The sequence below is a fragment of the Acanthochromis polyacanthus genome, chromosome 2, assembly GCF_021347895.1.
Source record: "Acanthochromis polyacanthus isolate Apoly-LR-REF ecotype Palm Island chromosome 2, KAUST_Apoly_ChrSc, whole genome shotgun sequence".
Taxonomy (NCBI): domain Eukaryota; kingdom Metazoa; phylum Chordata; class Actinopteri; family Pomacentridae; genus Acanthochromis; species Acanthochromis polyacanthus.
The window spans coordinates 39,384,828-39,412,821 of record NC_067114.1 but is presented as its reverse complement, the minus strand read 5'-3'; the positions used below and the strand labels follow the sequence as shown (position 1 = coordinate 39,412,821).

The following is a 27,994-nucleotide window of genomic DNA, read 5'->3' as shown; positions in this document are numbered from 1 at the left end:
TGCAGAGCACAATGGATTAGCAGTCCATCGTCTTAACCACTCAGCCACCTCATATGCTGTAAAGGCCTCCTCCCTCTGTGCAAATGTTCCAACAGCACAATTCCCTCATTGTCTTGAGTCCACACCAAAGCTGCATCTTTAATTTAGCTCCGCCCGATACAACTGATTGGTTTAAAGACGAAAAAAGGGATTGAGGCTATGAGCGACTGTTCAGGAGGACAGTGTTTATAAGAAATTTTATTAATAAACTGACAGTATGCAGCGGGTAGATAGGATTTAAGGGGCAAGAAGACTTGAATCCCGACCTTTCAATTTCCAACCACCACAACCCCTAGAAAACTTGCTATTAGAAGAATGGGATCTGAACCCATGCATGCAGAGCCACTTAGGCACCTCGTCCATTGTACCTAAGTTCTCTGTGTGCAAATATTCCACCAAAACAGAGAGAGAGAAGAGTGAGGGAGAAGGGAGGGAAAGAGAAAAGAAAAAAAGGAGGAAACCATGTACTCTATTCATTTTTTCTTTATTCTCTTACCTTCTCAACAATGTTTACACACACTTCTGAACGAATTGCAAGATTTATCATTGTTATGATTTTCATGGCTCTTTTGGGATTCGAACCTACAGCAGTGGCAACAACCCAACGTATCACAGGGATTTGAACATTCCTAAAACCTTCTGTAGGTGGCAGCACACACCAAAACAGTGTATTAATAGTGACAAGAACAATAAACAGATAACAGAGAGACAGACAGAGAGTGAGAGACAACAGCGTTACAAGCTGTTCTTCCACTGATCCAGGGTCAGTCCTGAGTCAGGACAATACCACCACCCCTTCAGCTGGGTGTGTCCAGTCCTTTTATTTTTTTCCTTGCAGGTGTAGTGATAATGCTGCTTCGCCAGCCTTTTCTTTGGTGGTTCGCCTCTAGCCACTAGCTCCTTATCTTCCTTGGCAGCTTTGCGCAGTCTCCAGGCATGTTGCCTTGGCTGAAAATGTGGCAGAGGTGGAAGACACGCTTGCTCCAACAGTGGAAGTTGCTGCGCTGGAGGAGCTGGTTGATGCAGGGTGATCTCCACGGTCCTCCTGATGCACGTCCTTTCTTTTTAGCCTTCTGGTCATATCTAAACAGTGAAAGAGACATCCATATGCTTCATTCATTCTATGGAATGCTTGTTTAATTGTGGTGTACAAAATAAACATTATTTTGTACCTTAAAGGCGCTTTATCCATGGTATGGAGAGCCGTGTACAGGTGGACAATGTCTGCCTCCTCCTTGGCTGACAAGGCAGTGATTGTTCGATTCAAGCAAACTAGATAAGCTGCTAGGGCATCAACTGCTTTCCACCCCACAACGCCTCTTGAGTCATGTTGGCTGGTCTAAAAAGTGACAAGTGAAAAAAGTAAATAAATGTACATTTGTTTCTAATTATGTGAGTAATGTTGATTTTACATTGAATTATCTTATTAAAATGTAACCAGATTATAACCAGGAATGGAACCAATCAAGTATTGTGTTTTTCAGTATAGTCTTACAGAAAGTGTTATTAACCTCTGTGACCAGGGCTCCAGGTTCAGTGTCACCCTCCAGCAACACCTGGTCTTCAGGAGGATCGAGATCACCAGCCCCAAGCTCAGCTGACAAGCAGAGAGTAGCGTCAGGCAGTGTTGTTTTTGGCAGCCAATTTAGATTTAGTCTTAGTTTTAGTCTTTTGGACGAAATCCTTATTCTATTTAGTCACAATTTAGTCATTTCTATAAGTGATAGTTTTAGTCCAGTTTTAGTCGACGAAAACTCAAAAGGTTTTAGTCTTGTTTTAGTCTAGACATATTAGCCTTTTAACAAATTAAGTATTATTAACCTCACTGACAAAATGACAGTGGAATCAGTGTTCATTACTACAAAAAAGCCAACAAAGATATTCTTTTGCGGGTTTATTTTTTGTCAGTTTAGAGTAGTATGTTAAGGTTAAGGTTTTGTAGAATAAATATCCTCGTCTCTATTATTGTTCTACGTCTTTAGAAATAAAAAATACCTTTAATTCTGTGTTCTGTAAAGTCAGTGCATTTAATTTACAATGCATTGATTCTATAGAATACAATGTTGATTAACTTGCAATGCCCCAGTAAAATAAATAAATCCTGAATAACGGGGGAAAAATTAGATGAAGCATATTGATGTTCTGAAGGCTGGAATGTGAAATCTCTGGTTAGAATGTGGTCAGATGGTTTATATGATGTTATTGTTTTACTTAAAATCTGTTTAAAAGTATAACAACTCAGGTCCAACTGGTTTATCGCAGTAAGCTTTGAAAACGGTATTAGAACTTCTCTTGCCGTTTCTGTCTGACCGTCGGACTGAGACCACAGACTGTCACCAGTTAATCTGATCGTCACACTCTGCCGCAGTGAAGCGATATTTCCACTCCGTTAGGTGGAGGTCCTCATTAAACCAAGAATTTTACTGGTAGACAGAACAGCCGTGAGTCCCAACAGAGCAATAACGACAATGCTAAAGCTGACAACAAGAACATTTCGGAACAGTTTATTGACGTCTGTGTGTTTTGAACAGGCATCGGTACAGTCACCTATGCTATGTGTTGCCGTTGTAACAGCTGTCTCACTCACTGAATATCACCAGTTGATCGAAACCATCCATTAACGTTTTCGTCCAGTCTCGTCTCTTGAACGAAAACTAGCACACGTCTCGTCATGTTTTGGTCATCAGAGAGCCGCGTTTATTTCGTCATTGTTTCGTTTTCGTCATGAAAAAAAGGCGCGTCAACGAAATAATTTTGTCATCGTCATCGTTAACGAAAACAACACTGGCGTCAGGCTCATCTGGCTTGTCCTTGTCCTCCTCAAGCACCTGCGAGGGGATTTCAGGCATCTGTTCTGGAGTGAGCAGGTCACCTCTGTTGGTCTGGGCTAGTAAATATTCGACAGCAATTCGCTCCCCTGTAAACCGTATAAACACAAAGATGCACAAATGACATACATATACACATCTCCTATATGTATAGCACAAACTTTGCACCCAAGACACAAGTCACCTGGGTTGAGGGGATGCAATAGTCTACTGTACCAGCCTCTCTTACCAGTAGGTTTCCCAGGTGGGGTGAACTCTGGAACCAGATCACAGCCATGGACTCGCCGGCTCATGTTGTTGAGGTGAGACATCAATTGTACGTCAAATGTTCTGAGGGTTGAGGCAGCCTCCACAGCTAGTGCCTCCTTGGACCGACCCATGTTCCACCTGGATGCTCCTTCCAGCATGTACATCTGCATGTGTACTGCATTGCAGCGCAAGCCTAACAAACAAAATGCTTTAGTCAACCACTGTTGTAAAGTGAATACGTGAAGTGGTAATTGTGTTGTCTTGACACATTCTCTCTCATAACATAGACACTTGATGCGACTGTACCTGGAATCAATGCACACTGGTGTCGGTGAAAACTCTCCAAAGAGGAGGATCCCCTACCACACCTGATAATGTCCAGTTCTTTCCCACCCTTCTGGAGTGTCCCCACCTTTGTGTACAGCGCAACTCCTGCAGGATCTTGCAGGCACTCCAGGTGCTTTTGCTGTACCTCCCACACGTGGTGCATGCTTTCGTGGCTCACCAGATGCAGCCCTGTGGTGTCTGTCATCTCCCACACTGACTCCAGGAGCCCTGAAATCATACTGCGCATCTCTTCCACTCCTCGCGTCCTCCTCCTGCAGTGCCTCTTCAGTTCCCCTGGTCTGATGGTGGCCATGAGTTGTGCCTCAGTGGGAACAAGCCCACTGTGGTTTCTCTTCCACTCTTCTCTTTTGGCATCTTTCAGGCGTTGCACATCCTCCTTGTCCCATTCAAAAACACAAGAGGAGAGCTTTGCACAAAAAAGGCCATAAAGAGGGTGGTGTTCGGTGGTGAGACCACAATTAAAGCGGCGCATAAAATGGAAACTATCCAAGCGCACTGCAGATGTCCATGGATGAAAGAGTTTAAGGACTGGAGAGACACCTGAGAAAAACAACCATTGATAATTACACAAACCATGACACCTGTGTGTGGTTACACCTTGATTAAGTAAACTCAGGCGCTGCCCAATTGCCAGTACCACTAATCTCCCAAGTAGTTGGAGTGTAACAAAAATAAAAATGAACACATTCAATACAAATGGCTCTAACAGTGTGTGTGTGTATACATGTGTAACATTTTTCCACATGTGTATTAAAAGAAGCAGAAAAGAAGCAAATTTCAATCACCTGACTGGCTGCAAAAGTCCCGGTCAACATAGATGACTTCAGGCTGAGCTTGGCCTGCATTCTTAAAACGAGTGATGATGCCCTGGCACAATTCCTCCAACCCTGCACCTTCACCCATCGTCAGAACGGAGTTCAAGACGTGGCCAAACACATTGCCAATGTTGGTCATCCATGCCGCGCTGTCAGCGATCCCACCAGCCAGCTTCTTGGTGATCTGTAAAACAAACATGACTTTAAAATGAGGGGACAAATTCGCCATCTTCTTATGGCGCTCACAGTCAGAGAGGTAGTGGATGGTCTGACGTGCCCACTCCTCACTGTGTGCTTCCTCTATTACTGACTGGATGTAGGAGGAACTGTTACCGCTGGTCCTCGGCTTAAGGAAAGTCACACATTTTCTGTCCAGAGCCAGCACTGTAGTGAGGACAGTGGGGAACAAGCTCCTGTGTGCCACATCCAGCTGGGAGAGAATACCCTGGCTCCATGGACAGACAGGCTGAGAGCACTTGCTGCAACGTGGATAGTCCCCTCCCACCAGGTAAAAGCGGCTATCCACATCAATCACCTCCCTGACTTTTCTGTAGATGCCTGAGCTGTTCATTTTACGGGAACACTGTGGGCATTTCAGTGGAATTCCCCACATCCTCATTGGTGCCCAGATGAACATCCTCTGCCGGTAGTACCACCCAGGCTTCAGGAGGAGATGGTTTGGGCTCCAGTGGTGGATGAAACCAGCAAACCTTGATTTTTTGTTTGAGCTTGCCTGAGGGCTCATAAAGGCACTTTGCAATCCACACTTTGTCTGCTTCCTGGATCACTTTCTGAAACTGTTCGGGAAGAAAACTTTTCCAATTAACTGAAGCTGGTTTAAGTGGAGCTGCAGAGTAGTGTGGTGTGGCAGAGCTATTTGAAGGAGGCAGCAAGGATGGCACTGGCTTCAGTGGTGGTAGCGTTTGCTTTTGCGGTGATTGTGTTGGCTTCTGCGGTGATGGTGTTATCATGAACGCTGAATAGTGAGCCACTTGAATATGATTCAAAAGACCTACAGTACCCTGCACCTTGGCCCCACAGGTGTCACACACCTCCTCCGTATGATGATCAGACAGGTGTTCAGAGAATTTTTCTGCCTCCACAAGCTCGTTCCACTTATAGCATTGCACTCCTTGTCCTGTCACTGATGCTCCTGTCTTTATGTCTCCTTTCCTTGTCTCTGTGTCTCCTTTCCTTGCCTCTGTCTCCTCTCTTTGCCTCTGTGTCTCCTCTCCTTGCCTCCATGTCTTCTCTCCCTGTCTCTGTGTCTCCTTTCCTTGTCTCTGTGTCTCCTTTCCTTGCCTCTGTCTCCTCTCTTTGCCTCTGTGTCTCCTCTCCTTGCCTCCATGTCTTCTCTCCCTGTCTCTGTGTCTCCTCTCCTTGCCTCTGTGTCTCCTCTCTTTGCCTCTGTGTCTCCTCTCTTTGCCTCTGTGTCTCCTTTCCTTGCCTCTGTCTCCTCTCTTTGCCTCTGTGTCTCCTCTCCTTGCCTCCATGTCTTCTCTCCCTGTCTCTGTGTCTCCTTTCCTTGCCTCTGTGTCTCCTCTCTTTGTCTCTGTGTCTCCTTTTCTTGCCTCCGTGTCTCCTTTCCCTTTCCCTGTGTCGAACCGGACTCACCCTGCTTCCGTCTCAAACTCTCCTGCCTCACTGGAGCCAGCACCTGATGGCAGATCTGCTGACTAGGAGAGGATGTACAAAAACAGGGTCATGCTACATGCAAATAGGAATCCTACACTGCTAATTTTCTCCAGAATTCTGCAACTACATATTGCTCAATAAACAAATCCACATGCTACAGTGACTCATCATGACTTAGTAAATAATTTCACTTACCTTATGGAACCCACAGGAGCACCTCAGACTTCTCCCAAACAGATCCCTCGTATGGCTCTGCAGGGGGCAAGCATCTATTTTTTCCAAGGCCTCTTTCCATTTCTTGGCCCCTGGCCGTTTGCCAGTTGAAAAATAGTATTGCCCCTGGGCATATTTTAGGCATATGTCCTTCCAGTAACTATCTGGTTTTCATTTCTTAGTCATCTGCAAACAGTAAATATAAAACAGGTTAATGCCAAGCTAGTAGGTGGACACAAAGAACAGAGGATATTATGCATGTAAGTATGTTTATATTGTTGTTGTGAAGCACTTTGTAAATGTTTTCACATTTACAACACTCAATGTATTCAAACCTGCTATATAAATATTGCTGTTTATATTTTTATCATTAGTCTTACACAGACAGATGTAAAACGAATGAAAAATTAAACTAATTATTATACATTTAATTTTTAATTGTTAAATTATTATTATACTACTTATTATGCATGTTTAATACAGCTGGATACATCTGTCTGCTATGTTCAAACACATAACCAGGCTCCATTACCGGCGGGGAGAAAATGCCACACATAGCCAATAAATTACTGTTATACTAGCGAAAAATGAAACTTGCCACAATTCAATCAAATCTTAAGGCTTTTCCTGTGAAATTGGCAAAGTAAGTTTTCACGGCACTCAAAGAAATAAATAAGTTATTTTTGGTCTTCTGATTCTGTCACATCACCAATATTCGTACCGTCGCCACACTATGCTGGTATGTACAGTGACGCTATTACAGGCAGAACTCCGTTAGCAAAGCGGCTACTTAAGAAGAAAAGTAGAAATACAAGTTGAATAACCTGCTAACTTGATGGGAAATTGAATCTCATACTGTTTTGTCAGATCATTTTATATTCGGCTTAAACACTGCGTTACTTTTCTGAGTTTTAATCAAGTTTCCAAACCTTTTCTGCACTTTTCCCGGGTCTTATGTGGTGAAAAACAGGGCCGACATTCTGAAGAGATACCCACGCCCCTTTTACATCACGTGACCCGGCATGCTGTTCGGATCGGTTCGGACCTGTGTTCAGACATTGTTTAGAATTCTTTGATCTTGTTAAGAATGTGTTCGGAACTGTTCTGATGTGTTAGGAACTTGTTTGGATGTGTTAGGAACTCGGAGCAGTCCATTTACTGGCGGGTACGGCCACCTCATCCGTTGTAATGCTCACCAGCCTGTGTGCTAATGTTCCACAATACATTCTCACATTTATTCCAGATATTTTGTCCTGATTCTTCCATCATTGCTCTGTGGTTTGTGGTTTTTATCCTGCAACTCATTCTGTTAACATGTTTCTAGAAAACGTGCAGGAACATAAAGTTGCCTGCTCTGTTGTTTTTACATCACCTGCCCTTCTGCAATCTGTTGTTTGACGTGGAACAAGTCAGATTTTGGAAACCAGAGCACTTACCCCTATGCTGTCCTTTTACATATTTTTAAAACTCCTGACTCGCTCCATGTTTCAGTGATCCAACATTCACACTAGACAAATTTTAATTTTAATATACATCAGCTAAATTAGGAGCCAACACACTGCTATAAAGCTTACACCCCGACAAGGATGGGATTCGAACCCACGCGTGCAGAGCACAATGGATTAGCAGTCCATCGCCTTAACCACTCGGCCACCTCGTCTGTTGTAATGCTCAGCGGCCTGTGTGCTAATGTTCTACCAAAACAATTCCCCATCTCTGTTTTGAAAGCAAACAGCAGCTGCATCTTTTGCTTCGCTCCGTTTAGCTCCCACCCAATATTATATGTCCAAAACCGAGCCAGAAAGTTTTCCCCCATAACACAATGATAATAAATGGTTTGGCTATGTGAGAATAAATCATACAACTTACATAGCACCATTTAACCCAAGCTGGATTCTACAAAGGACTTCATAATGTGTCTCTCATGCATCAGTTCACACTCAAACACCAATGGCTGTAGAGCTTGCTACTTATTGGAGCAACCTGTGGTTTTAGTGGCTTGCCTAAGGATTCTTTGTCACATGGATCAAGCCTCCAACCTTTTGATCTGTGGAAACCTACTCTACACCTGATCCACAGATGCTGTGGCGATGGTACTATAAGCTCTGTCCCATACGGCCAAATAGTTAAAGGTTAAACTCTGAATGACCACTGTACATAGACGTACTACTGAATTCTCACTACAGCTGTTGTTTATAACTGCAAAGTCATCTGACAAACTCACCAAACATGACTTAAAAAGTCGGTAATTTAGCAGTACAGAGCTGCAACGTCAAAGTAACTCTGAAGTGACTGCTAGTTAACATGTAGTCTTAATCAGCTGTGTTCTGCTGTCTGACAACAGAAACAGAAAATCTGTAAATGAGAACAACTTTATTGGTAATTTGGCCATTTACAGGAGAGAAGGAAACAGGTGCACACACAGTCTGAATTTAAGTTGCACTGATGTACAGTAGGAAACTTTGAGCACAGTAACCCAACGAGTCCTTCTTTATTGCTTGAAAATCTATCTTAAAGTTTCTGCCATCTCTGAATATACTTTGCGTTACAGTTTCCAGAGTTTCTGACCTGTGGGCATACAGTTAAAGGAGAACGTCGGTTTTTTTCAACCTGGGGTCTGTTTCCATATGTCATTTCATACATGTGAGTGATGGAGAAATGAATTTTCGAGCTCCAGGTGCCCAGGTTTTGGCGCCAAAACCAGTGTTTTGGCACGAGCTATCGCGCGATTTCGGAACGAGATTTGCTTTCCTGAGCTTTGGATACAGACCACAACAAAGAGCGATCGCCAGGTAATGTGGAGGTTTTCGTTCAATTCTCATCTCTAGTATGTTGTGGGACCCTCATTGAGACATCCGAGCCGATCAGTGTGGGGGGTCATTCCTACTATTCGGTGCCATTTGAGTCCCCATGACAGAGTATTGCATATTTTTGGTAAAAATGTTCTAATACTAATTTTCAAAAGCCTGGCTTATATGGTTAACAGTTCTCTTCCATAATGTACAATGATTGTATGCAGGAATATTTCAATTTTAAACAATTACCCTTATTTTTGGATAAGTAGGCCAAATTCCCATGTCCCAAATCATGTTTGCTCAATTAAAAATACATATAAAAGAAATAGTAATGAAATAAACCCAACACTTTTCACTATTGTTGCACAGCTTCGTTTATAATCTACCTCCCCAAATGTTATTTTTTGTTATTTATACATTTTTACTGCTTAAAATATTCAAAATATGTTGTGTCCCTGAGTCAACTGTCCACCCTGTTACTTTGATACAAAGATCTCTGCAAACGCCCCCCCAATACATCATCTAGTCACATGATACAGGAAGTAGCTTACACTTTTGGAGGGAAAATCAAACTAATGGAAGCAAAGTAAGTACCTCTCTTTAAACAACCTTTTTTTAAGTGTTTTAGAATGCTTGACTGACGTGGTAAAGCATAAGATGTCCACCCTGTTACCCTGTTTTATAGCAGAAAATTATATTTTTGTGGTAATTTCAAAAATATGGTTAAAAAATATGTTAAAAATCTTCCTTGGTTGTCACTAAGTGCTAACTTGTTTTTCATCACATGAGCAGTAAGGGACAACTTTAGCATTAAATGTCCCCCCTGTTACCGTCCACTCTGTTACCATTTTGTAGAGTAACAGGGTGGACACACAGTAACAGGGTGGACACACAGTAACAGGGTGGACATAACAGTATTGAACTGATTTCTTGCCTTTAATTATTGAATGAATTTCCTATCATTAATTACTGATCAAATTTCTGTTTTTTTTATTGAATGAATTTCCTATTTTTAGTTATTGAATGAATTTCCTATTTTAAATTATTGAATGAATTTGTAATTGTTAATGAATTATATTGTTCAGTGAATTCGTATGTAAAGCTGATGCTAATGAAGTTTTTGATGTTTTTCATATGACTAGTTAATGATATTTTTATTTATTTGTTGGAAGTATTTTTTTTAAAATAATTTTAATGTTTATGTAAAGGTTAAATAAATTTACTTTTTTAAATAAAATTTTGTTCACAAATATTAGGTCCATTCTGTGACGTCTTGTCCACCCTGTTACTTGTCTGTCCACCCTGTTACCTCATTATTTTTTTGATTAGATAAAAAGTCTGAAATATTAAGCATGTCTTTGTGTTTACTTGCAGTTTCTAATTAGTATAATGAAATCACAAAAAAATAAAGGCAGATTCCATTGAAATTATCTTAAAATTGAAAAGAAATGTGTTCAAATTGTGTTGTGCCTTACAATAGAGCACATTTTTTGTACATATACTTCTTTGTTAATATTTCTCAAAATAGATATTTCAAGGGTAAATTAAGGGACATTTTAGCTCTTACTAAATGTAATTATTATAGCTAGAGTGGTTTGGAAACATAGTGTAATAGATGTGAGAATGTCCCGTAACAGGGTGGACATTTGCTGTCTGTCACATGCAAAGACTTTGGTAAAAATATTAGATTACTGATATCCTGAGCTGGACCAATATAGTTTTCTTATAGTTTGATAAGTAATCCTTCAGATAAAAGATGAAAAAATTGGAAATTTTAACATTTTTTTAAAAGATTAAACAAGGCCGAAATGGCACCAAATAGTAGGAATGACCCTGGGGAAAAAAAGCACGTTAGCTCTAGAAAGTAAATAAAGCTGAACTGTGAAGCAGCTGCTCTTTCTGAATGGAAGTCGTGAAGGAGTAGCCTAGCCGCGCTAGACAACCCACGGCAACGAATTTAATTCTCTGCCAGGGTGGGTCTAGTTACACTCCATAAGGTTCGAGGTTGGATGCTCCTAAAACTGGCCGGACGAATCACCATGAAGTGTAGAGTCAGAAGGTGGGCGTAACTAAGTGACGACAGAGGTGCAACGATTCTGACAGAAACAACTGGAAACAACTAGCCTAGCCGTGCTAGACAACCCACTGCAACGAATTTAATTCTCTGCCAGGGTCGACAACAAAAACGACAACAGTCGTGGAGCTCCATTAGCACCGACTCTGAATAATCTTTCTGTTAACATGTCTGTAATATACACACGTGGACAAAATTGTTGGTACCCCTCAGTTAAAGAAGGAAAAACCCACAATTCTCACTGAAATCACTTGAAACTCACAAAAGTAACAATAAATAAAAATTTATTGAAAATTAAATAATCAAAAACAGCCATTACTTTTGAATTGTTGATTAACATAATTATTTAAAAAAACAAACTAATGAAATAGGGCTGGACAAAAATGATGGTACCCATAACTTAATATTTTGTTGCACAACCTTTTGAGGCAATCACTGCAATTAAACGATTTCTGTATTTGTCAGTGAGCGTTCTGCAGCTGTCAACAGGTATTTTGGCCCACTCCTCATGAGCAAACAGCTCCAGTTGTCTCAGAGCTGAGAGGCTATCTAGTTGTGGGGGGCTCAATGAATGATAGACGTGAATGTCTTTATGTCATAACAGCCTTTAGTTTACACCCTCAAATTTATAGCAATCACAAAACACAATAAAAATGTATTGTCACCGTATGGAACCTTTACAGAGGAAGAAAGTGCTCTGAATCCTTTTCATTGATATCTTTGTATCCCAATTGAGCACTGAAGCACCTGAGAGAAGTTCATTTCTTCTGGAGCTCTGGTACATCGGTCAAGTCCTCGGCGATGACTTTGCTCACCTTGATCACCGTTTGCGTTTCAGAATCTCCAGGAGGGAGAGCAAAGAGGCTTCGGCCGTCTTATCCTCTGAAAGTGGGACAATGTTTGAGGAGCTGGTGATCGATGAGGAGGTTTCTTCCATCTTTTACAGCTGGTATTCTTAGACTGACCTGACACACACTGCGCTGTCTTTAGATGATAATTTTTCTGAAGGAGGTCGACGTGTCTTTTTTGCTGTGTCGTGATTTATCAACTTTTGATGCTTTATTTGTCATCGGTAACTTTGAGCAAAGTTAACCGAAGTTGAAGTTAAAGTGATGTTTCACTTTGCTGCAGGAGTTTCTGTTTTTTTTTTTTTTTATTATTTCATCTTCATCTCTCTTGTTCACCTTCAGGAACTCGGCAGCGTCTCATAATGATCCACTTCTGTTTCCCAGACGAGATATTTAGGGAGAAAACCCCGCATACAGACTCACAAAGTGACTGACAACACAAAGAGAAAACAGGCAGGCTGTTTTTTTAAAGGACAGCAGGGAACTTTTGTCCTCAGGTGACAGAACTTTGCAGAATATTAAAGAATATTAAAAGCATTTAGTTTTTGTCAAAGACAGACTTATTTTTATGTGTCTGCTTTCTGATGTTGACAGACTGTCTAAAATCAGTTTATAGCTCTAATGTGTTGAATTGTTAAATGTTTCTTTAATTTATTTTTTCCAGAGACAGATCATTTAACACCATGCTGTCATAAAGTCACTAATCTTATTCTTTTCAAAGAATGTCAAGCTTCTGATTCGCTTTTGTTTCAGAATTTTAGCATCCACACTGAATGAAGCAGAAGCAGTTTAAAATTTCTTTTTTTTTTACAGTTTTAGAACAGGGGTCCTAAACTGAGTAGATCCAACTCAAAGTCCATTCTAAGATGGTTTTCTCTGCCTGCTCAACGTCAGACTTTTCCTCACGACTTGCCTTCTTGAAGGCTTCGTCAATAGTTATGTGAGTAACTAATACACTGTAAAAAAAGATCATGTTAAAAATATTGAAAATATTGACAGCGCAGGTGCCACAAAATATAGGTTGAAAAACAGTGGAATGCTGTAATGTTCAAAAATTTAAAAAACTGTGATGGTAACATAAATAATCTGTAAAATAATGCTGATTAATTAAATACAATTAAATTTAAATACAGTAAAACAATTATGACAATTGACACTTTTGATGTGGACATCATGTCCTGTTAGTTCCTTTCTTTATTTCATGTTTTTTATAGTTCAACATTTAAACATATGAAGAGTTCATTTGCAAAAGCAGGTAACTCCGTTTTCAGAAAACTCATTTTTTTATTGTTTACTTGAGATAATAATAATAATAACATTAATAATTCATTTTTTCTCTATTTTGTCATATATTTTTCGACTGAGTCAAATCCACTCAACTTGAGTTTGACTGATATTATCTCAAGTAAACAATAAAAAAAATGTTTTCTGAAAATTTATCCAAACAGAGTTATCTGTTTTTGCAAATGAACTCTTTATATCATCTTTTTTCTGAGATTTTTCTTAGTATTGTCTGTTTGTTTTTTTTTTAGCAAAACAGAGGAAATTTATAAGAGTTGAAGAAGTACTTAGCATTGTTCAGTCCTTAATATACATCTTTGCAGATACAACCTTGTCCAGACCAGTGTATTTCCTGGTTTCCCATGATCATGTAATTCCAGCAAAGTCCTTATTTTGGTGGTAGTCTTTGGGTGATGCACTGATCGATGCTTTGGTAGAAGAGACATGAATGCTGCTGGTAGGGTCTTAGCCATAATAGAGCTTTGTCTAAACATGTTGGAATCCGACGAGGATGGGATTCGAACCCACGCATGCAGAGCACAATGGATTAGCAATCCATCACCTTAACCACTCGGCCACCTCATCTGTTGTAAATGTTGTTCTCTTGTTTGCAAATGCTCCACAATTCCTCGTAGCTATATTGAGGATAAATACACTGGATCGCAGCTGGATACACCGCAACTGGACCAGCATGCAACATGCGGTGTGTTTTGAGCTGCGATCCAGTGTGTTTCCCCAGAGCTCATTTGCATAAAGTAGAGTTGACTTCTACTTTATGCAAATTTGATGCGACGTGCGGCGATCCCACGCATCGTGAAACTGTCATCAAACATCTAAACAAGCCATTGCTGACCTAGAAAAAGGACAGATTCAGCTACTGCACAGCTCATTTCTCGCCTCAAATGCTTTCAGAAATGCTTTTTGCTGAAGTGTTTTCGAAATTAAAGGGAGAGTTTGCAGCCGAGCCGCTTTGTTTATCCTACATGACCATCAAGCTGACAGCTCGCTCACGTGCCCATTTAGTGGAGCGCTGAAGCTCAAGTGCTTTCATGTGAAAATGTTGTGTCCTGCTAGTGACCGCCCACCATCTGTGTGATTTTCAGGTGCAGTGCATTTACGTGTGGGAAATTTGCATCGAGTGGACACATGTCATTGAGTCACAATCTGCAATGACAACGTAGAAGGCAATGCAGGTCTCTAACATCAAAGTGATCATACTTTTTCCAGACCAGTGTATTTCCTGGTTTCCATGATCATGTAATTCGAGCATAGTCCTTATTTTGGTCGTCGTCTTTGGGTGATCCACTGATTGACGCTTTGGTAAGAGAGACTTGAATCCTGCTGGTAGGGTCTTAGCCATAATAGAGCTTTGTCTGAACATGTTGGAATCCGACGAGGATGGGATTCGAACCCACGCGTGCAGAGCACAATGGATTAGCAATCCATCGCCTTAACCACTCGGCCACCTCATCTGTTGTAAGTGCTATCTTCTTGTGTGCAAATCTTCCACAATTCCTTGTAGCTCTATTTAGGGTAAACACACTGGATCACAAACCAATTGGCTCAAGTGGTTCAATGCCTCATGAGGCTTCATCTCACCATCACTACAAAACAGGAAGTGAAAGATTCCAAGCAGATTTAAGGCTGCACAGTGGAGAATGGTTAGCACATTCGCCTTGCAGCAAGAAGATCCCTGGTTCAAATCCCGGGGTGGGCCTGGGATCTTTCTGCATGGAGTTTGCATGTTCTCTCTGTGCATGCGTGGGATTTCTCCGGGTACTCCGGCTTCCTCCCACAGTCCAGAAATATGCTGAGGTTAATTGAGTACTCTAAATTGCCCGTAGGTGTGAATGCGAGTGTGATTGTTTGTCTGTATATGTAGCCCTGCGACGGACTGGCGACCTGTCCGGGGTGTCCCCTGCCTTCGCCCGAGTTGGCTGGGATGGGCTCCAGCACCCCCCGTGACCCTAGTGAGGATGGAGCGGTGTATAGAGAAAGGATGGATGGACACTGGATCGCAGCTGGATGCACCGCAACTGGACCAGCATGCAACATGTGGTGTGTTTCGAGCTGCGATCCAGTGTGTTTCCCCAGAGCTCATTTGCATAAAGTAGAGTTGACTTCTACTTTATGCAAATTTGATGCGACGTGCGGAGATCCCACACATCGTGAAACTGTCCTCAAACATCTAAACAAGCCATCGCTGACCTAGAAAAAGGACAGATTGAGCTACTGCACAGCTTATTTCTCGCCTCAAATGCTTTCAGAAATGCTTTTTGCTGAAGTGTTTTCGAAATTAAAGGGAGAGTTTGCAGCCGAGCCGCTTTGTTTATCCTACATGACCATCAAGCTGACAGCTCGCTCACGTGCCCATTTAGTGGAGCGCTGAAGCTCAAGTGCTTTCATGTGACAATGTTGTGTCCTGCTAGTGACCGCCCACCATCTGTGTGATTTTCAGGTGCAGTGCATTTACGTGTGGGAAATTCGCATCGAGTGGACACATGTCATTGAGTCGCAATCTGCAATGACAACGTAGAAGGCAATGCAGGTCTCTAACATCAAGCTGATCATACTTTCACCAGACCGGTGTATTTCCTGGTTTCCCATGAACATGTAATTCGAGCATAGTCCTTTTTTTTGTGGTAGTCTTTGGGTAATGCTCTGGCAAGAGAGACATGAATACTGCTGGTAGGGTCTTAGCCATAATAGAGCTTTGTCTAAACATGTTGGAATCCGACGAGGATGGGATTCGAACCCACGCATGCAGAGCACAATGGATTAGCAATCCATCGCCTTAACCACTCGGCCACCTCATCTGTTGTAAATGTTGTTCTCTTGTTTGCAAATGCTCCACAATTCCTCGTAGCTATATTGAGGATAAATACACTGGATCGCAGCTGGATACACCGCAACTGGACCAGCATGCAACATGCGGTGTGTTTTGAGCTGCGATCCAGTGTGTTTCCCCAGAGCTCATTTGCATAAAGTAGAGTTGACTTCTACTTTATGCAAATTTGATGCGACGTGCGGCGATCCCACGCATCGTGAAACTGTCATCAAACATCTAAACAAGCCATCGCTGACCTAGAAAAAGGACAGATTCAGCTACTGCACAGCTCATTTCTCGCCTCAAATGCTTTCAGAAATGCTTTTTGCTGAAGTGTTTTCGAAATTAAAGGGAGAGTTTGCAGCCGAGCCGCTTTGTTTATCCTACATGACCATCAAGCTGACAGCTCGCTCACGTGCCCATTTAGTGGAGCGCTGAAGCTCAAGTGCTTTCATGTGAAAATGTTGTGTCCTGCTAGTGACCGCCCACCATCTGTGTGATTTTCAGGTGCAGTGCATTTACGTGTGGGAAATTCGCATCGAGTGGACACATGTCATTGAGTCACAATCTGCAATGACAACGTAGAAGGCAATGCAGGTCTCTAACATCAAAGTGATCATACTTTTTCCAGACCAGTGTATTTCCTGGTTTCCCATGATCATGTAATTCGAGCATAGTCCTTATTTTGGTCGTCGTCTTTGGGTGATCCACTGATTGATGCTTTGGTAAGAGAGACTTGAATCCTGCTGGTAGGGTCTTAGCCATAATAGAGCTTTGTCTGAACATGTTGGAATCCGACGAGGATGGGATTCGAACCCACGCGTGCAGAGCACAATGGATTAGCAATCCATCGCCTTAACCACTCAGCCACCTCATCTGTTGTAAGTGCTATCTTCTTGTGTGCAAATCTTCCACAATTCCTTGTAGCTCTATTTAGGGTAAACACACTGGATCACAAACCAATTGGCTCAAGTGGTTCAATGCCTCATGAGGCTTCATCTCACCATCACTACAAAACAGGAAGTGAAAGATTCCAAGCAGATTTAAGGCTGCACAGTGGAGAATGGTTAGCACATTCGCCTTGCAGCAAGAAGATCCCTGGTTCAAATCCCGGGGTGGGCCTGGGATCTTTCTGCATGGAGTTTGCATGTTCTCTCTGTGCATGCGTGGGTTTTCTCCGGGTACTCCGGCTTCCTCCCACAGTCCAGAAATATGCTGAGGTTAATTGAGTACTCTAAATTGCCCGTAGGTGTGAATGCGAGTGTGATTGTTTGTCTGTATATGTAGCCCTGCGACGGACTGGCAACCTGTCCGGGGTGTCCCCTGCCTTCGCCCGAGTTGGCTGGGATGGGCTCCAGCACCCCCCGTGACCCTAGTGAGGATGGAGCGGTGTATAGAGAAAGGATGGATGGACACTGGATCGCAGCTGGATGCACCGCAACTGGACCAGCATGCAACATGTGGTGTGTTTCGAGCTGCGATCCAGTGTGTTTCCCCAGAGCTCATTTGCATAAAGTAGGCTCGCCTTCTACTTTATGTAAATTTGATGCGACGTGCGGAGATCCCACACATCGTGAAACTGTCCTCAAACATCTAAACAAGCCATCGCTGACCTAGAAAAAGGACAGATTGAGCTACTGCACAGCTTATTTCTCGCCTCAAATGCTTTCAGAAATGCTTTTTGCTGAAGTGTTTTCGAAATTAAAGGGAGAGTTTGCAGCCGAGCCGCTTTGTTTATCCTACATGACCATCAAGCTGACAGCTCGCTCACGTGCCCATTTAGTGGAGCGCTGAAGCTCAAGTGCTTTCATGTGACAATGTTGTGTCCTGCTAGTGACCGCCCACCATCTGTGTGATTTTCAGGTGCAGTGCATTTACGTGTGGGAAATTCGCATCGAGTGGACACATGTCATTGAGTCGCAATCTGCAATGACAACGTAGAAGGCAATGCAGGTCTCTAACATCAAGCTGATCATACTTTCACCAGACCGGTGTATTTCCTGGTTTCCCATGAACATGTAATTCGAGCATAGTCCTTTTTTTTGTGGTAGTCTTTGGGTAATGCTCTGGCAAGAGAGACATGAATACTGCTGGTAGGGTCTTAGCCATAATAGAGCTTTGTCTAAACATGTTGGAATCCGACGAGGATGGGATTCGAACCCACGCATGCAGAGCACAATGGATTAGCAATCCATCGCCTTAACCACTCGGCCACCTCATCTGTTGTAAATGTTGTTCTCTTGTTTGCAAATGCTCCACAATTCCTCGTAGCTATATTGAGGATAAATACACTGGATCGCAGCTGGATACACCGCAACTGGACCAGCATGCAACATGCGGTGTGTTTTGAGCTGCGATCCAGTGTGTTTCCCCAGAGCTCATTTGCATAAAGTAGAGTTGACTTCTACTTTATGCAAATTTGATGCGACGTGCGGCGATCCCACGCATCGTGAAACTGTCATCAAACATCTAAACAAGCCATCGCTGACCTAGAAAAAGGACAGATTCAGCTACTGCACAGCTCATTTCTCGCCTCAAATGCTTTCAGAAATGCTTTTTGCTGAAGTGTTTTCGAAATTAAAGGGAGAGTTTGCAGCCGAGCCGCTTTGTTTATCCTACATGACCATCAAGCTGACAGCTCGCTCACGTGCCCATTTAGTGGAGCGCTGAAGCTCAAGTGCTTTCATGTGAAAATGTTGTGTCCTGCTAGTGACCGCCCACCATCTGTGTGATTTTCAGGTGCAGTGCATTTACGTGTGGGAAATTCGCATCGAGTGGACACATGTCATTGAGTCACAATCTGCAATGACAACGTAGAAGGCAATGCAGGTCTCTAACATCAAAGTGATCATACTTTTTCCAGACCAGTGTATTTCCTGGTTTCCCATGATCATGTAATTCGAGCATAGTCCTTATTTTGGTCGTCGTCTTTGGGTGATCCACTGATTGATGCTTTGGTAAGAGAGACTTGAATCCTGCTGGTAGGGTCTTAGCCATAATAGAGCTTTGTCTGAACATGTTGGAATCCGACGAGGATGGGATTCGAACCCACGCGTGCAGAGCACAATGGATTAGCAATCCATCGCCTTAACCACTCAGCCACCTCATCTGTTGTAAGTGCTATCTTCTTGTGTGCAAATCTTCCACAATTCCTTGTAGCTCTATTTAGGGTAAACACACTGGATCACAAACCAATTGGCTCAAGTGGTTCAATGCCTCATGAGGCTTCATCTCACCATCACTACAAAACAGGAAGTGAAAGATTCCAAGCAGATTTAAGGCTGCACAGTGGAGAATGGTTAGCACATTCGCCTTGCAGCAAGAAGATCCCTGGTTCAAATCCCGGGGTGGGCCTGGGATCTTTCTGCATGGAGTTTGCATGTTCTCTCTGTGCATGCGTGGGTTTTCTCCGGGTACTCCGGCTTCCTCCCACAGTCCAGAAATATGCTGAGGTTAATTGAGTACTCTAAATTGCCCGTAGGTGTGAATGCGAGTGTGATTGTTTGTCTGTATATGTAGCCCTGCGACGGACTGGCAACCTGTCCGGGGTGTCCCCTGCCTTCGCCCGAGTTGGCTGGGATGGGCTCCAGCACCCCCCGTGACCCTAGTGAGGATGGAGCGGTGTATAGAGAAAGGATGGATGGACACTGGATCGCAGCTGGATGCACCGCAACTGGACCAGCATGCAACATGTGGTGTGTTTCGAGCTGCGATCCAGTGTGTTTCCCCAGAGCTCATTTGCATAAAGTAGGCTCGCCTTCTACTTTATGTAAATTTGATGCGACGTGCGGAGATCCCACACATCGTGAAACTGTCCTCAAACATCTAAACAAGCCATCGCTGACCTAGAAAAAGGACAGATTGAGCTACTGCACAGCTTATTTCTCGCCTCAAATGCTTTCAGAAATGCTTTTTGCTGAAGTGTTTTCGAAATTAAAGGGAGAGTTTGCAGCCGAGCCGCTTTGTTTATCCTACATGACCATCAAGCTGACAGCTCGCTCACGTGCCCATTTAGTGGAGCGCTGAAGCTCAAGTGCTTTCATGTGACAATGTTGTGTCCTGCTAGTGACCGCCCACCATCTGTGTGATTTTCAGGTGCAGTGCATTTACGTGTGGGAAATTCGCATCGAGTGGACACATGTCATTGAGTCGCAATCTGCAATGACAACGTAGAAGGCAATGCAGGTCTCTAACATCAAGCTGATCATACTTTCACCAGACCGGTGTATTTCCTGGTTTCCCATGAACATGTAATTTGAGCATCGTCCTTTTTTTGTGGTAGTCTTTGGGTAATGCTCTGGCAAGAGAGACATGAATACTGCTGGTAGGGTCTTAGCCATAATAGAGCTTTGTCTAAACATGTTGGAATCCGACGAGGATGGGATTCGAACCCACGCGTGCAGAGCACAATGGATTAGCAATCCATCGCCTTAACCACTCGGCCACCTCGTCTGTTGTAACTGTTACCTTCTTGTGTGTAAATGTTGCACCAAAACATTTTCCTGTCACTATATTTAGGACACACCAAAGCTGCATCTTTTGCTTAGCTCCATCAAATATGATTGTGATGGTTTAAAGAATCACAAACAAGCTGGAGAGTTTTCCCTCCAAAACGGAATGGTAATGAGTAATAAAATTTACACTGCACCTTAAACCAAGTTGTTTTCTTAATCAGGCAGTTTTAAAGGTGTTGCTCTTTGGGTGATGTGCTGAATGACAGTTTGTCCTTCGGTAAGAAAGACTTGAATTCTGCTGACCTTCGAATCATTACTGCCAAAACCTGACAAGCTCCGGAGCTTGTCACTGGATGAAATTTTACAGAAGCAAAATTTAAGCCACTGTCACTCCTAGAAAGCTTACACACCGATGAGGATGGGATTCGAACCCACGCGTGCAGAGCACAATGGATTAGCAGTCCATCGCCTTAACCACTCGGCCACCTCATCTGTTGTAAATGTTGTTTTCTTGTGTGCAAATGCTCCACAATTCCTTGTAGCTATTTTTAGGATAAACACACTGGATCGCAGCTTGAAATGCAGCGCAACTGGACCAGCATGCAACATGTGGTGTGTTTCGAGCTGCGATCCAGTGTGTTTCCCCACAGCTCATTTGCATAAAGTAGACTTGACTTCTACTTTATGCAAATTTGATGCGATGTGCGGCGATCCCACGCATCGTGAAATTGTCCTCAAACATCTAAACTAGCCATCGCTGACCGAGAGAAAGGACAGATTCAGCTACCGCACAGCTTATTTCTCACCTCAAATGCTTTCAGAAATGCTTTTTGCTGAAGTGTTTTCGAAATAAAAGGGCGAGTTTGCAGCCGAGCCGCTTTGTTTATCCTACATGACCATCAAGCTGACAGCTCGCTCACGTGCCCATTTAGTGGAGCGCTGAAGCTCAAGTGCTTTCATGTGACAATGTTGTGTCCTGCTAGTGACCGCCCACCATCTGTGTGATTTTCAGGTGCAGTGCATTTACGTGTGGGAAATTCGCATCGAGTGCACACGTGGCTTCACTGTTTGGCATTGAGTCCCAATCTACAGTGACAACATAGAAGGCAATACAGGTCCCTTAAAATCAGGCCAGTGTATTTCCTGGTTTTCCATGTTATTGTAATTCCAGCATAGTCCTTATTTTGGTGGTAGTCTTTGGGTGATCCACTGATTGATACTTTGGTAGGAGAGACTTGAATCCTGCTGGTAGGGTCTTAGCCATAATGGAGCCTTGTCTGAACATGTTGGAAACCGACGAGGATGGGATTCAAACCCACGTGTGCAGAGCACAATGGATTAGCAGTCCATCGCCTTAACCACTCGGCCAACTCGACTCTTGTAACTGTCACCTTCTTGTGTGTAAGTGTTTCACCAAAACAATTTCCTCTCACTATATCTAGGACACACCAAAGCTGCATCTTTTGCTTAGCTCCACCAAATACGATTGTGATGGTTTAAAGAATCACAAACAAGCTGGAGAGTTTTCCCTCCAAAACACAATGTCAAGTCAAGTCAAATCAGTTTAATTTGTCAATTACTTCACATGCATTAAACATACAAAGGAATCAAAATTGCCTTCCCCGCTGTCCCATATGGACAAGTATAAAGACAGGACAAACAGTGAAGTGCACAGACACAACAAAACACACAAGTTAGACAAGGAAAAATAAATAATAAAGAATGCTAATAAAGACACTGTGGTTCTTATAAAAGACAAGATAAGATAAAGAAATGGTAGTGCACTGTGAGGTAGGTTTGTTGTGCAAGGTCAGTGAGTCCAGGATCCAGTGGCAGAGTAAGGTGCTGAGTCCCAGTTGACCAGTTTGCTAGGGTGCAATGGTAGTGCAGGGTCAGTAATAATTTAGCAGCAACAATATTGATGATAATAGCAGCAGAGGATATATACAGTCTTACATAGAGCATCAGTGGGTCAGAGTCCAGGGTGAATATACAGTTTACATAGTGTGTCAGAATCCAGAGTGAATTCTTATATGGGATGGATTGGGGGGGGGGGGGGGGGGGGTCTATTTGGGGGTCTATACTCCAGTCAATCGGTTGGCTCTACTGGCAGGGTCTGGGGGGTGTAGAGGGGAGGGAGTTCAGCAGTCTTACAGCCTGGTGTATAAAACTGTTGGTGAGTCTGGTAGTGCGGGAACGGAGGCTTGTATATCTCCTGCCGGGGGGAAGGGGATTGAACAGGTTGTGTGCAGGATGGTGTGTGTCGTTCACAATTGTGAGTGCTTTGCGGGTGAGGCGGGTGGTGTATATGTTCTGTATGGAGGGGAGAGTTATGCCAATGATTCTCCCAGCCGCATTCACTATGTGCTGCAGGGTTCTCCTGTCATAGTCAGTGCAGCTTCCACCCCACACAGTGATGCAGCTTGTGAGGATGCTCTCAATTGTCCCCCTGTAGAATTGAGATAGATGGTGTGGCACTTGCCTGCTTAAGTCTCCGCAGGAAGTGGAGGCGCTGCCGAGCTTTGTTGACCAGGAAGGTGGTGTTGGTGGTCCAGGAGAGGTCCTCACTGATGTGCACCCCCAGGAATTTGGTCCTGCGTACCCTTTCCACAGCAGCATCGTTGATGGTCAGTGGCAGGTGTTGGTTGTGGCCTCTCCGGAAGTCGATGATGATTTCTTTGGTTTTGCTGATGTTCAGCTGGAGGTTGTTGTTCCCACACCATGTGTACAGGAGTGCAACCTCCTCCCTGTAGTGTGGGAAAATTGCATCAAGTGGAAATGAGGCATTGAGTCGCAATCTGCAATGACAACGTAGAAGGCAATGCAGGTCTCTAACATCAAAGTGATCATACTTTTTCCAGACCAGTGTATTTCCTGGTTTCCCATGATCATGTAATTCGAGCATAGTCCTTATTTTGGTCGTAGTCTTTGAGTGATCCGCTGATTGACGCTTTGGTAAGAGAGACTTGAATCCTGCTGGTAGGGTCTTAGCCATAATAGAGCTTTGTCTGAACATGTTGGAATCCGACGAGGATGGGATTCGAACCCACGCGTGCAGAGCACAATGGATTAGCAATCCATCGCCTTAACCACTCGGCCACCTCATCTGTTGTAAGTGCTATCTTCTTGTGTGCAAATCTTCCACAATTCCTTGTAGCTCTATTTAGGGTAAACACACTGGATCACAAACCAATTGGCTCAAGTGGTTCAATGCCTCATGAGGCTTCATCTCACCATCACTACAAAACAGGAAGTGAAAGATTCCAAGCAGATTTAAGGCTGCACAGTGGAGAATGGTTAGCACATTCGCCTTGCAGCAAGAAGATCCCTGGTTCAAATCCCGGGGTGGGCCTGGGATCTTTCTGCATGGAGTTTGCATGTTCTCTCTGTGCATGCGTGGGTTTTCTCCGGGTACTCCGGCTTCCTCCCACAGTCCAAAAATATGCTGAGAATAACTGATGACTCTAAATTGTCCGTAGGTGTGAATGTGAGTGTGATTGTTTGTCTGTATATGTAGCCCTGCGACGGACTGGCGACCTGTCCGGGGTGTCCCCTGCCTTCGCCCGAGTTGGCTGGGATGGGCTCCAGCACCCCCCGTGACCCTAGTGAGGATGGAGCGGTGTATAGAGAAAGGATGGATGGACACTGGATCGCAGCTGGATGCACCGCAACTGGACCAGCATGCAACATGTGGTGTGTTTCGAGCTGCGATCCAGTGTGTTTCCCCAGAGCTCATTTGCATAAAGTAGAGTCGACTTCTACTTTATGCAAATTTGATGCGACGTGCGGAGATCCCACACATCGTGAAACTGTCCTCAAACATCTAAACAAGCCATCGCTGACCTAGAAAAAGGACAGATTGAGCTACTGCACAGCTTATTTCTCGCCTCAAATGCTTTCAGAAATGCTTTTTGCTGAAGTGTTTTCGAAATTAAAGGGAGAGTTTGCAGCCGAGCCGCTTTGTTTATCCTACATGCCTACAAGACCATCAAGCTGACAGCTCGGTCACATGCCCATTTAGTGGAGTGCTGAAGCTCAAGTGCTGTCATGTGACAATGTTGTGTCTTGCTAGAAACCACCCACCAAACTGATCATACTTTTTCCAGACCAGTATGTTTCCTGGTTTCCCATGATAGCATAGTCCTTATTTTGGTGGTAGTCTTTGGGTGATGCACTGATTGACACTTTGGTAGGAGAGCTTTGTCTGAACATCTCGGAATCCAGCAAGGATGGGATTTAAACCTACGCGTGCAGAGCACAATAGATTAGCAGTCCATCGCCTTAACCACTCGGCCAGTCAATCTCGTCTGTTATAGGTCACCCCCTCCCTGTCTATGAATGCACCGAGACTGCATCCTTCACTTTGCTCCACCCAATATGATTGTGTGGATTTAAAGAAACCACAAACAGCCAGAGAGTTTCTCCCCCCATAGCTGAAAGATAATGAATGGTTTGGCAAAGTGAGACTAAATGGTAAAAACTTATACAGGGACTTTTCAACCTTTGGGAAGTTCTACAAAGTGCTTTACAATATGTTTGTCATTCATCTGTTCACACACCAATTGTAGCAGAGCTGCTGTGGAAGGCAGTTGCCAACCTTTGGGAGCAACTTGGGGTTTAGTGTCTTGCCTAGGGACATTTGGAGCATGGATTAAACCATCAACTCTTTAATTAATAAACCACTCACTCTACTTCCTGAGCCATGGCCGCTCTAGTGGGAAAAAAAGATGAACCAGCAACGATAACAGCTTAGAAAACTCAGAAAAAAGATCACAATCCATTGTTTTTTTTAGTACATTTAGAGTAGAGGTCTATTGGAGTTGGAGACAATATAGATCCAAGCAGTATTTTTACAGAGTGGTGATGAGAGCATTTTGTCTGATTAAAAGTCAACACTAGCCTAGCCACGCTAGACAACCCACGGCAAGGAATTTAATTCTCTGCCAGGATTGGTCTCGTTACCCTCCATAAGGCTCGAGGTTGGATGCTCCTAAAATTGGCCGGACGAATCACCATGAAGTGTAGAGTCAGAAGGCGGGCGTAACTAAGTGACGACAGAGGCGCAACGATTCTGACAGAAACAACCAGCGCACAATAAACAGTTATCTTTCGACTCGGCTTTGGCCACAGCCCTTAAAGATTTGAAGCTAAAATTCAACTTGAAAGAGAAACAAAGGACGGCACTGAAGTGTTTCATTGAGAAGAAAGACGTATTTGGACTTATGCCGACGGGATATGGCAGATCCTTAATATACCAGTTGGCTCCGCTGGTTGGGAAGCTAATGGGACTTAGCCACAATCCGGCGCTCTAGGAACTACGTCAGCCTATTTGTTGCGCTGATTGGTTGTATACCTACCCAATTGTTGCAGAGTGATTTGAAAGACAACCTTTTAGCCGCCTCCCTCCCTGTCGAGTGTTCCTAGACCCTTGTGTCTTAAGAGCTGGGTCTAGCGCGGCTAGGCTAAGTCAACACCATTAAAACTACCTGATCAAGTAGGAACTGTTGTAATGTCTAACATGAATCATTAAACCAACCGAAACACTGATGGCGCCATTATTCTATATCCACGACATTGTGCAATTAATTCATAATGACAAATTCAAACAAAAGACCTGTCTAGTGCCATTTTGAGCTGTTCAATAAGGAAACAATCAGTTGTCAGACAGAAGCTCGAAGGGTGTAAAAAGAAAGATGTTTGATTCAACATGAACTTGTAAGCTACAACTTTTTCAAGAACTTTAAACGATACGGGTAGCATACTAATCACCTCAACCTTAACGTTACCTCTAATGTTACACTGACTTCACCTGATAATTATCAGTATAATGAAGTCTACGTCCTAAAATCCACATTGACTTGTATTAGATTTTTGTCTCCAGAAGATGCATAAGTTTCCCACAATGTGACTCTGCCAACAGATTTTTGTCCCCACAATATGAGTAATACCAGCAGTTATACAAACACACACACACACACACACACACACACACACACACACACACACACACACACACACACACACACACACACACACACACACACACACACACTCTCTGTCCAGTGTGTGTGTTATCTCTGAGCCACATGTGTGAGTAGGAGGCTGGCATTTCCAAACCCATTTAAATTCCAATATCAGGACTTATCATTCACACTGCAGTCTGACAGCTGTTTTCTATATATTTTTTTTATTTACAGAAACTGTAATTAGAACCCAGTTGTTTGGTCACGTGTCAGAAAAACTCACGGCGTGTCATCACACCATCAAAGTGTGTGTTGGTGATCTATAGGGATGTTTAGATTAATACACTTATTTTTTTCCTCCCAAGTATAAAATGTGCAGATGTTTTTTTTCAAAATAAAAGCGCGTGCTCGTTAATATTCTCGGAGTCACCTCTCCTCCGTCACCTCTCCCTCCTGCACAAATTAAACTCAGATTGGCTGCTCACTCCCTGCTTGGAGGAGTAAATTAACTTCTGGAAATTGAATTTTTAGGTCTGTGTGATTTCTGTGCGATCAGTTGGTGATTGGTGGGCAGGGTGGAGGGGAAGGGTTAGCAGGAGCCGTACAGCACCTGGAGAATGGTTTACTTTTTGACCTGCCTAGTGTCACGACGACTTCTGGTCATATTGGACGATTAAAAATTTAAATGTAATTCAAGTTTTTTTTTGAGCAATCAAATCTGTTTATATGAGTTTGGTTCACCTTAATCGTTTTGACACAGCCGAACACAGTCCTCTCTTATGGATTTAATGTATCCAAGTACATTTACTCAAATACAATTGTGAGGTTCTTGTACATAATTAAGTATTTTTACTCCACTACACTAATTCACAAGATTTAAATAAACAGATATAAGATAAAACTTTATTGAGCCCTCACAAGAGAAATTTAATTGAATTGAGTCTTAACTTTTTCTTTGAAACGATTTAAATAGTGTGATGCTCTTTTTCTTTTTACCCAAACAACTTAGCAATACAAAGTAGAAACAAATGGTTGATAAATTGTTTTTTTAGATGAAAGAAAATTAATTTTGATTTCATTTTGGTTTACTAGCGTCCAGCAAATTCTGCTTCTTAAATGTGAGATTTGCTGCCTTTTCTTGTAATTCTTTTAACAATGTTAATTGATTGTTAATAATTTAGAGGTTTGGATCTTTTAGCCTCATGGTGTTTGTCCGTTTTCTTTATTCTATAAGCCAAACTGTAATTTAATTAATAACTAAATTAATCAGCAAATTGTTTTTTTTTTTAATGACAATCATATTTAACTGCAGTCCTGTACAACATAATACCACATCGAGGTCCTCTAAAACAATTAAGTACTGTTTTAACTAGCTGTTTTAAGTAACTTTTCTTCTTTCCTTTCTAAATGAAAAGCTTCCAACCTGCTTTCTTCCCTGCTTAAGAAATTTCCCACTACAGTACTTATCTTTCTCTTGGTATTTAGGAAGTGTCTTCTCTGTTTTCTTTTCCATTAGAATGATTTAGAAAATTTTAAAAGTTCATGTATACATTTTGGATCAGATGCCACAAAGTTCTTCACAATGAAATATAAAAGAAAGATGAAGCAAACAGAGACGCCATATA

At 42.8% G+C, this 27,994-nt stretch overlaps 1 protein-coding gene and 11 non-coding genes across 12 annotated transcripts in view; 1 reads left to right on the top strand and 11 right to left on the bottom strand.

The window, feature by feature from the left end:
- Positions 1-27,994, top strand: part of LOC110958865 (nuclear receptor ROR-alpha A-like) — a 180,835-nt gene that overhangs the window by 34,794 nt on the left and 118,047 nt on the right. The window lies entirely within an intron of this gene.
- On the bottom strand, positions 7,706-7,787 carry trnas-gcu (transfer RNA serine (anticodon GCU)). Its single transcript has one exon. It is a non-coding gene; the product is annotated as a tRNA-Ser (tRNA).
- trnas-gcu (transfer RNA serine (anticodon GCU)) lies at positions 13,629-13,710 on the bottom strand. Its single transcript has one exon. It is a non-coding gene; the product is annotated as a tRNA-Ser (tRNA).
- On the bottom strand, positions 14,516-14,597 carry trnas-gcu (transfer RNA serine (anticodon GCU)). Its single transcript has one exon. It is a non-coding gene; the product is annotated as a tRNA-Ser (tRNA).
- Positions 15,860-15,941, bottom strand: trnas-gcu (transfer RNA serine (anticodon GCU)). The gene has a single exon. It is a non-coding gene; the product is annotated as a tRNA-Ser (tRNA).
- Positions 16,748-16,829, bottom strand: trnas-gcu (transfer RNA serine (anticodon GCU)). Its single transcript has one exon. It is a non-coding gene; the product is annotated as a tRNA-Ser (tRNA).
- Positions 18,092-18,173, bottom strand: trnas-gcu (transfer RNA serine (anticodon GCU)). Its single transcript has one exon. It is a non-coding gene; the product is annotated as a tRNA-Ser (tRNA).
- On the bottom strand, positions 18,980-19,061 carry trnas-gcu (transfer RNA serine (anticodon GCU)). Its single transcript has one exon. It is a non-coding gene; the product is annotated as a tRNA-Ser (tRNA).
- On the bottom strand, positions 20,323-20,404 carry trnas-gcu (transfer RNA serine (anticodon GCU)). Its single transcript has one exon. It is a non-coding gene; the product is annotated as a tRNA-Ser (tRNA).
- Positions 20,817-20,898, bottom strand: trnas-gcu (transfer RNA serine (anticodon GCU)). Its single transcript has one exon. It is a non-coding gene; the product is annotated as a tRNA-Ser (tRNA).
- On the bottom strand, positions 21,701-21,782 carry trnas-gcu (transfer RNA serine (anticodon GCU)). The gene has a single exon. It is a non-coding gene; the product is annotated as a tRNA-Ser (tRNA).
- On the bottom strand, positions 23,432-23,513 carry trnas-gcu (transfer RNA serine (anticodon GCU)). Its single transcript has one exon. It is a non-coding gene; the product is annotated as a tRNA-Ser (tRNA).